General features: G+C 40.8%; 1 protein-coding gene across 2 annotated transcripts in view; it reads right to left on the bottom strand.

Moving 5' to 3' along the window:
- Glis3 (GLIS family zinc finger 3) overlaps positions 1 to 10,063 on the bottom strand; it is a 426,677-nt gene that overhangs the window by 44,317 nt on the left and 372,297 nt on the right. The window lies entirely within an intron of this gene.

The following is a 10,063-nucleotide window of genomic DNA, read 5'->3' on the forward strand; positions in this document are numbered from 1 at the left end:
CCAAGCAAGCATTTTGAAAATACAGGTAAAATTAGCTTCTATTCGGGAAAGCTCCTGAAAACACATGTATTTCAGAACAAAAACATTCTTTTCAACTCAAATGGCATCATCCTGGCACTTCACTGGGGCCAACACTTCATGCAGCAGCCTTCTTAGAGCTTTCCAGACAATGCACAACACATCAAATCTCAAATCGCAGACTGTGTTTCTACTTAAGTATCAACCCTGTCCTATTTAGTCACCCTACCTTACACACAGAAGTCAGCAACCGAGTGTGAACATGCAAACCATGCAGCCTTCCCTTCGGGTATCCGTCTTTCCTTCCTGCCTGTATGTTAGATTTTCACCCTCTTCCAAGTCAGAGTGGAAAAGCAGAAAGCAGGAAGATGAAGATGGCATGGAGGTAACTGTTCCTTGTAATTAAAAAGTTCTCCCATCTGTGTATGTGTAGTAAAGCCCAACTTATTCATAAAGAGTAATAACATCCATTTTAATAAAATATATCGGTTCTCCTAACCCATTGCTATATATTCCATGGCTATCCCACCAAAGGTGGGATCTTGAAGACAACCAACCTGGTTTTGATTGGTTCTTCTACCTGAATCAACTGCCGATCTATAGACTCTTTGAGGAAACCCCTTTTTCCTACACGTATAGAAATCAGTAACAACAGCCCTCCGCAGGCCTCTCCTCAATTAATTATTACTAGCCTAAGGCAAAACTGCACAAGGAAGTTGGTTTTGTTTGTGGCCCCTTCTTCCTTTTTCATACCTGTTCTCACAGTCTTGACTCCCAAGCTGACATTCATTTTGTTTTTTAAATCACTAATTTATGTTCACATACATTTTGGGAAGAATTTTGATTTAGCAATTTTTCTTATCTGAGAACAGATGCTTCACTCTTCAGGTACACTGACTTCAAGGTCTCCTGTGAGTCATAATACATTCTGAGGAAGCAGGTATCTTCCCTGTTGGAATAGGACCAAGTGGTCCCCTCAAGTGTGATGTTTCAACCTCTTGCTTTATTCCTGGGAATAAAGATGTGGACATCTAAGAGAGGCTGCTTTGGTTTTAAGAAACCAAAGTCTGTGGTACTCAAGGGTCTAAAATACTTCCCCCTTTTAGCAAGAACAAACATGGACAGAGTAAAACTATGTGGCGGACTAGACTCCTGGATCTTGCTGCCAGCATCTGTCTCATCCTGCCTAGAACCTAGCCCTTCCCTCTCTAGCAGCTTCCTCCTGGATGAGAACATGTCGGCCCAGCATCCCATGCCACCCGCCTGTCAGATCTTCTAGCTGATGACTTCAGGGATTATTCTGTCTGAGAGCCTCTAATCTCAGATTTCCAGAGATCATCCCACAAAAGATAAAGAAGAGTAAACTTGGTCTGTATCCCTTCAAGGCAGATGGTTTTACTACCATCTGCCTTCATTGCTGAGCCTCATAAAGCTCTCTGCAAAGCCATAGGCTGGGAGACATCTGAAACATCTACTAAGTCTAAAAGATTATAGGCCCAGCCAAGTTCCTATGCGTTATGTGCTCTTAAGTCCGCTTACAAGGCATCTCCTCTGTAATTAATTTATTTCAGTTAATGTGCTTTATGGCTTCCTTCATTTCATTTGGTCATTGATAAATGTTCCAGATGTAAGTCTGAAGGTGAGGCCAGTAAACCTGTTTTGGAAAGGACAAGAGAGTAAATGTTTTGTACACCAGAAGCAATGCCCTCCATTCTGTCTGCAGCTATTCTCATCTAAAAACTTACCTCTGTCTGCATTTACCTTTAAAATTCTTAAAACTACCATTAGTTCTCTGGCTATGCAGGAACGGGAGTCAGGCCAGACATGGCCTGTGGGGTATTTGCTGGTCTCTGGTGTAAAGATTACCTGTTGTATAACAGTTCCAGAGAAAACACCCATCACAGTATGATTGGAAAAATATGAACTATAAAAACTAAATTTGAGGTAAGAAAATAACCAGAAATAATTTTATAGGTGCTGTGGACTATGTTTTGAGGTAAATGACAGAGCCTGGAAATAACTATCTACAAAAGACATCAGGAGAAACCAAGGCTATACCTCATCAATGCCAAAGCAATGACTGTGTGAAATTGCACTGGCCCATCCTACGTACAACTTCCTCTTTTCTGCACATGCTTCACCTTACAGGTTCGCTGTTCACTAAGTCCTTCTTTTTTTAAGCAGGTATGGTGTTGGAACTCTGGAAGGCTAGTCTAACTAGATTTATACTCTGTGGCAAGGGGACACAGTCTAATGCAGAGATTTGAAAGTAGGGCTTAGGACCTGTAAGCTCCAAGGTCAAATCTTGCCTTAGCTTCTTGGAAGAGATTCTGTCTCTAAACTCTAGTACTACCTAGAATACAAAAAGTGTCTGTTACAGAGGCCAACATGGCTTATCAACAGTTCTTTAAGCTTTTGAGCAAAGAGGGAGAAGAGAAGGAAGGAAGGAAGTGAAAGAAGAAAGGAAGGAGGGAAGGAAAGAAAGGAGAGCCATCGAGAGCTTACAAGTTGCCAGCAAGCATGACGAATTCATTTATGAGTTTCATTCTCACAGAAGCCCTATGGAGTCAGGGTTCTAGGAAAAGTCAACTCCCCTAAGCGCAGTACCCACAAACAGGAGGCAGGTTGGGGGAACATTTAGTTCCACAATCTTTCTGCATGACACGTGGTCTTCAACGCTAAAGCAACCAAACCACTATTTTTGTACTCAAACCCTAGTAGCTTTCAAAACAAAAATTTTGACATTGTGAGTTTGGAGCTATTGCCACCTAAGTGATGAGTTTCTGATTCCAATTTATTTATCTTCAGAGTACCACTGTGGAGGTCCTGCATTAAAAACTAGGCAAAGTACTGGAATATAACATTTAAAGAATTCTATCTTAGTTTTCTTTTATTCTACTAAATGATACTGATTAAAATTTTAATTTCTTTAAGCTTCCCCCTCCCCCCATTTCTATAAACAACAACAACAAAAAATGAGGATGGCAAGTCATTTCTGTGCACCTGCTCCCTATGCTTTTGTTCAGAATTGTAATATACATTGCCTAGTATTTGAATACAGCAATCATTAGCACTAACAGATGTTGAGTACTTGCTGCCTCCTAAGAACTCTCAATGTCGTTAAGTTCAGCGATCAATCTCAGTAAGGGGAACGTCTCCGCTCGAGGCAAGGGAGGGTTTCCATCTGTGAAGGTTGTGTTTGAGCAGCCTGGCTTCATGGACAGTAAGAGAGATGTGTGTAAAACATCGTATCAGTAAAACATACGTCAGCAATGACATATGTTTGACTTGATGAAGGAGAAAGGGATTATTACCCATGCTTAGTGTTTGTATAGGTATAACTTAAAACTGTCTGAAATCCAAACACAGTGGACCTGAAGACACTTCTCTCCTGTTGACACTGGCCATCAGGTTAAAAGTCAACAACAACAAAAAACATTTCTCATAACAACTATCCAGTCATTAGATATGCTTGATATAAAGCCAGGCATGATGACATATATCTGGAATTATCGAAACTGGTGAGGGTGAGGCAGAGGAAGGAGGGTTGCTGTTTAGTCTGGTCTACATGCCGAGTTCTAAGCCAGCCAGAATTGCATGGCGAGACACTATCTTTAGCGAGAGTTGTGGAGCAAGACAAAAAAGTTTAAAAGTTTGGTATAAATCACCCTGGGGACGAAATTCCTAAGCAAGCTGAAGATAGCTTGTCTCCTTTAATATTGACCATCCACTTTCTGTCACTGTTCATTCCTAAAAGTGAGGCAAATGGAGCCTCAACTCAGGAGGAAGACCAAGACTCCAGAGAGATACCTGTAACTTCCATTAGTGTGGGTTGGAAGGGCAGCTGTGGTTCAAGGCATGGCTGAGCCCATGAATGAGGCTGATCAGTCTATGACAATAGCAAGGAAGGCACTATAAGTGCCAACCCCTGAGACGGCTTTTGGTTAACATGGAATGGGTACATGTCACCATACTTATTGCTTTGACCCTATTTTTACTGTCAAGTATCTCAAGTTGCACGAGAGCTAACTCAATAATGTCCTTCAGTTTAGAGCCCCTTGTTATCTTTAACCTTTCTTTACAACAGTGTCCATACAAACAGTAAAAAAGAATTCTCACTGTGTCTACAAACATCAAAAAATATAGTTCTTAAGAAAAGAAAACCCTTTGTGTGTCAGACAGGAGACTAACTTCCCTTTTCTTTCCTTAGAGGCTAAATCCAATGGAAGTAGCAAGTCAGAACTTTGGACCTTTTTATTTTTGTTTTTTTGGTTTTTTTGTTTTTTTTTTTGTTTGGCTCACAGCCACAGTGACAAAAGGTGTGAAGTGTTTCTGTTCTTAAGTTCTGGCTTGAATTTCATCTTGCCATCCATCTGTTTCTTTAGACCGGTTTGAGACAGATAAAGAAGAAATAAACGGCCCTTCTCATATCCTACCTGATGACAAAATAATATTAAATTAGTAGTGGGATGAGGTGGGGGGGTGTAAACAATAACATAAAGACAGCCAAGACCTTCCCTAGTGGGGACAAGGCCACAATTGCTGAGCTTTACTTCCCTGTCTCTGCTTCCAGGAGGTGTGCAATGTTCATATAATACTGGACATGTACCTTTGAAGTCTACCCCTGGTCCCCAGCCATGGCCCCACTGTCTACTATGAGCTGAGCAGCTTTCTCTTCCACCTGCTCCATGGCACTGCCACGATCTACTCCACCCCGAGGACCCAAGCAGTTATGTACCAAATGCTCTGAACTGTGAGCTGGATTGAGTCCCTACTTCTCTAACTGTCCTCTCACAGGTGTCCTGATGACAGCCATGTCAAAGTAACCAATACCACACTTTCTTATTGATGGGAATCGGAGTGCTTCGTAACTTCTATCTCTTATGAATTAAACTACCTGTTCATGTGCGGAAACATGTTTTTTACAGCAAACACTTGGGCATATTGGAAAACTGAGTGACTCAGCTTAATCTTGCATGAAAACCCAGCAAGAGTACAAGGGAATATGAAGACGAGGAAAACCAAAGCATCCAACTTAGCAGCGTGCGAACATACAAGGGGAGTAACAGCTGGAACAGCTCTATCCATGTCAGTGTGACCTGCGCTGCCTGGAGACCAACATTTTAATTTGCTTTACTGGAGTGTGTATAATAAAAGCTCACTCTTAACTAAAAAAAAAAAAAAAAAACCAGAACACCAAATCAGGCGAACGCTTTAAACTGCTCCAGTGAGCAGCCCATGTGTGCTACTGACTCATACTCTACCTGCACTCTACAAATTCATGTTGGGTTTCTGATAGCTAGGTATTTTGATACATCCCCATATATTGTGAGTCAAAACAATGGATTCCAAAGTGAGTTACTGGAATGAACAGCACTCCGCATAGCCTAATGTTAAAATAATCTGGCAGAAATTCAAAAACTTTGGTTTGTTCAGAACTACTGAATTGGAGAATCCAGGGGTATGCTCAGAAAACTGCATTTTTCACAAGGCCTTCCACTGTCCTTAAACACAATGGTGGACTGTCTCAGGGTTGAAGAGGATGAAACTCTACATCAGGGACATTAAAGCCCACAGAGGACATGAGGCTTGTTCCTACGGTCACAATCACAGATGGCAGATGCTCTACAACAGCGGTTCTCAACCTTCCTAACGCTGAGGTCCCTTTTAAAACAGTCCCTCATATTGTGGTGACTCCAACCATAAAGTTATTCTCATGGCTACTTCATAAGTGTAATTTTGGTATTGTTATGGATCATAATGTAAATATACGATATGCAGGATGGCTGAAATGTGACCTCTATGAAAGGGCCCTTCAACCTCCAAAGGTGTCAGGACTCTTAGGTTGACAAAGTGTTATGGATTCAGATGTCAGCTTGAGAAGCCATGAGGAGAGCCATCATGAAAGCGCTGTCAGATATTTCCTTCATATTCCTTTTGTCTCCATTCCCTTCTGTCTGTCCCATTCCAAAGGCTCTCCCCTGGTAAATTCTAAGCAAAACAGTGCTTCCAAAGATAATGTAAGATATAGTTATATGTTTTACAATGCTCTCTGTCTTTCTGAAGACTTTAATGTAGAATTAGGTTCAGCTTTTACAGCTCTCTCCTATAAAGTTTAATCTACTGGGAAATTTGTGTATTAGTTTAGGGCCCTCTAATGAACACCCCATAAATTAACAATCAGTTTTTTTGAAAAGAGACCATTGGATGCTCTTGTACAGAAAATTATGTCTAACATTTACGACTTTCTAAGATGCTATTCAAAGACAGCAAATACACTCAACTTAAGAATGTAGAAAGTATATTAAAACATGTAACATGAGATTACACTAAAATGAATCACCGTTCATAAAGCATGTTAACACAGTGCTGTTTATTGCAAAACCTTTTATCACCACAGAAGATAAGCTCCCTTCTCCTAGCAATATAAAACTTTATAAATTAATTTTAATTATCCTTTCATTCATGCTTATATATAATATCAGAAAAGAAAGCTTTTGTCCTCCTATAAAGCTTAAAGTTACATTAAAATTTGAATAGTTTAACAGGACTTACTAGCTCTAAACATGAGGATTATTTTATAACCCAACAGAATAAAATCCCCTCATTCTTGAAGGTCTATCTGGTTTCTGCTGCATAGCTTTCCATTTCATAGTAGTTTCTGTAAGAACTGACTATCTCAACCATCTCTCTCAAGGCCTGTATTGTCAGGAGAATCTCTTGCATGGGTATCTCTGTCCATCAGGTTGGACTAGAGGATACGTGAAGAAGAGAATGCAAGCAGGCCTCATCTCTGGGTCACCTGACAGCCTTCATTTGTAGCTTTAGCCTCACTGATCAGCAGTTCTGAGGAAGTCCCAAGGATTTGGATTTTTGATGGATGATTCTGTCTAGCACCAAGTCTTCATGACTGAAATCAAAGGTTCACTAGTATCAGCTCATACTGAGACCATAGTTAACAGCTGTGCTTTACAGAGAGTCAGTGCTTTTGTGGACACACATGGGTCAGATCATCTGCCTATGGCATTCTTTGTGTGTGGAGCCTCTGTTAAGCCAGCATGGGCTCACTTGGTCCATGCTGCTGTAAACTCATGAAATTTAGGCTTGCCCACTTCATTAGCACATTATAGGAGCTCAGATTTATACGGGTCCTAACACTATGAATGTGGCATTCACACTTTGATGTGCTGTGAGAGAGTCTAACAGATCTTCAACAAATCACCTGGGATTTCCATACTGACCTAGGCCACAGTCTCTGAAAAACAAAGCAGAAGTGATCCATTCTCAGGGCTTTCTCACCACTGGCCCTGCCTTTGGGGCCCATTCAGCAATAGGTCTGGGGAGCCCAGGAATCTCCCAGCAGTGAGAAAGTAAACACCACAACTTAAAATCAAGGGCTAATGTTTATTTCATCCTTTAGACCTAGGACACTATTTCCTCTGACAAAGATAAAAAAATCTTTTTAGGTAGGTAATCCATTCTGGTCAGCCACTGTCTTGCTTCACAAAGGAAGTAGATACTTCAGGACATTTTGGAATTCTATGTATCAGAACTGCCATCTCCCTGCCCATCTAAATGCCATAGAAATGAATCCTGGGACATCTGAGGGATGATGATGGAGCTCAAAGCTATATTTAAGGGCTTCCTCTCCCACACCAACATACACTCAACAGGTTTCCATGCAAATATCTTGTGCTAAATCATTTCCCTAGCAACTAAAGGCATACAGATCTGATAATCATTAAGTAAGTACTTTACTGACTTGCTGTATCTCCTTGATTTTTATTAACAGAATCTAAAGAGAATAACCAAGTACTTTGCAAAGTGCTGGTGATAAAACCCAAGGTCTTACACATGCTAGACAAGTTCTTTCCCATTGAATAATACCCTGGCCATTTTGAAGTATTTTTGCCATTAAGACAAGTATTAAGTCCATCAAATAGACCTAACAATTCAAGTTTCATCTAAATGTTTCCAGTATGCCTTTGGCATGTGCCATGCATTGGCATGTGTCCAAAGACCTTTAGCCCATGTGCAGTTAGTGTGTACATACACTCTTCACATGTGCACGTCTAGAGCTTAGCAAAGAATGCATGTAGGTTTGGTTTTATAGTTTCCCTCTGTGTCTGCTTCTGCCTCTGAGTTTGTTGCCTATTCAGCAAATCAAAAGTTATAATCAATTATTTAAAATAATTCAGAAGCTAAGAAAGTACAATAGCACCCGAGGGAAACAAACATAAAGTAAGGAGAACAAACTTTGACACTTACGAGCCACCTGGAGAGATAAAATCCCAGGGAAATGCTGGTAGGGTGGTACCTGCCTACTTCAAGGGTTCTCAGGGGCAGAAAATGCCTGCCAACTGCAGGACGTGGCACTGATGGCTGTGGCTACTAATGCTTCCTTGCCTGGTGTTACACTCTTCTGCTATGGCTGGAGGCTCGAAGGCAAAAGCACGAGATCTTTTTGAGAACCAAATACAGAAAAGCATCACAGATGACAAAGCCACTTCAAACCAAAAGTAAACCTTAAGAAGGCGAAAATTCTAAAACTTTAAAAACAGTACCAGACATGTAAAAACATACACCCAGTCCAACACGAGAGCTGAAAAGGAACTGTATGTTAGACTCATACAACATAGACAACATTTTCCACAGTGGCAGTGTTATAGCAACCAAGATGTGGGACAAGACTGGCCAATCCCCGGAAACTGCTGTTAGTATATGTGGGGTTTTCTCAGTCTCCTCTGATTACCATTGGCCTTAATTTCTGAGTTCCAGATCTTTAGCAAGTTATCTTCACTGGCTGAAAACTACAGGGATGCTGGCAGTTTGTTTTAACTATACTATTGATTCATTTAGTGTATTAGAATAAATGTTCATGTGCCAGCAATGTGCAAATCAAAAGCCCCTATGGAAACAAAAGCTTAGCCATGTCACATATGTCTAATACAGAGGTTTTCTGTATGTGTTGGTGGTGTCCAGGAGCAGCCACACACATTTGATGATGTATCTTTGCATCTTTTAAAGATTTGGTGAGCCCTTCAGATAAGTTTTAATCAATCTCTGTAGATTTGAAAGAGATGAGGCTATGTTGTTTCAAAGAAAAAGTCTCTAAGCAACTGTTAAAGGTACCTCAATGCTGGTCCACTGCGATTAAGACTATTTTGATGACTGATGCTCTTGAAATGACTTCCTAATGTCCTTTTCTTCTGTACTGGATCATCTTGAGACCCGTCAAGCTTACAAAGCAACACAAGCACGTCTTTTCCTATGCCACTGTAATGGATCAGTAAATTCTTCATTCTCTATGCCTTAGTAGTACTTCTCCAAAGAAAAAGAAAAAGGCAGCATGGATTGAGATGCAGATGGGAGTATGATTTGCAAGTCACTGAAAATGGAACCGTCTCATGGTCTAGAATGTAGTGCAAATGCGACTGCATTTCAGATGGCTTGCAGCAAGAGTTTTCTGCGTGTAAAGTTATAAAACTAACAATGTTTGCTCAAGTACTCCACCACCATAGTCTAGAAAAATGCGCCCAAACTACAAGCTAAGGTAATCAATGAAAAACAATGAGTTTTCTTGCTGCATTAGGATAGTCTTTCCTTTTTGTTGCAACCTGCAATTTTCTGAATACAGGGTCACCTATGATTCACACCCAAGTCCAAGACAGGAGAGATCTCGAGTGCCCTCCCGTCCTCTCCCTTTGGTTGGGAGACATTAATGGATAGTCTTACAGGTTGCTTTAGTAATGTGGAAGTTTTTATAGCAACCTGGGAATTCCATTCAAACTGGAAAGGTGATAAATACTGTTCCATTTAGAATGTAGTCTGCTGCCTGCTTCAGGGCCAACCATTTCCTTTGAGTCTAAATCAGTAAGCTTAAGCTTCCTGGGAGGAGTGGGTGCTCCTCACTTCTGGCAGAAGTCCAGAACTAGATGAATTAATGTGTTATTTAACCTTGTTTTTTTTTTATGAGGGAAAAGAAGGGCTGCTTTGCCAATCTGGCACAGGAGAATGACTACAGACCACTGACACAGCATATGAT

This window comes from Mastomys coucha, unplaced genomic scaffold (genome assembly GCF_008632895.1).
Source record: "Mastomys coucha isolate ucsf_1 unplaced genomic scaffold, UCSF_Mcou_1 pScaffold21, whole genome shotgun sequence".
Lineage (NCBI taxonomy): Eukaryota > Metazoa > Chordata > Mammalia > Rodentia > Muridae > Mastomys > Mastomys coucha.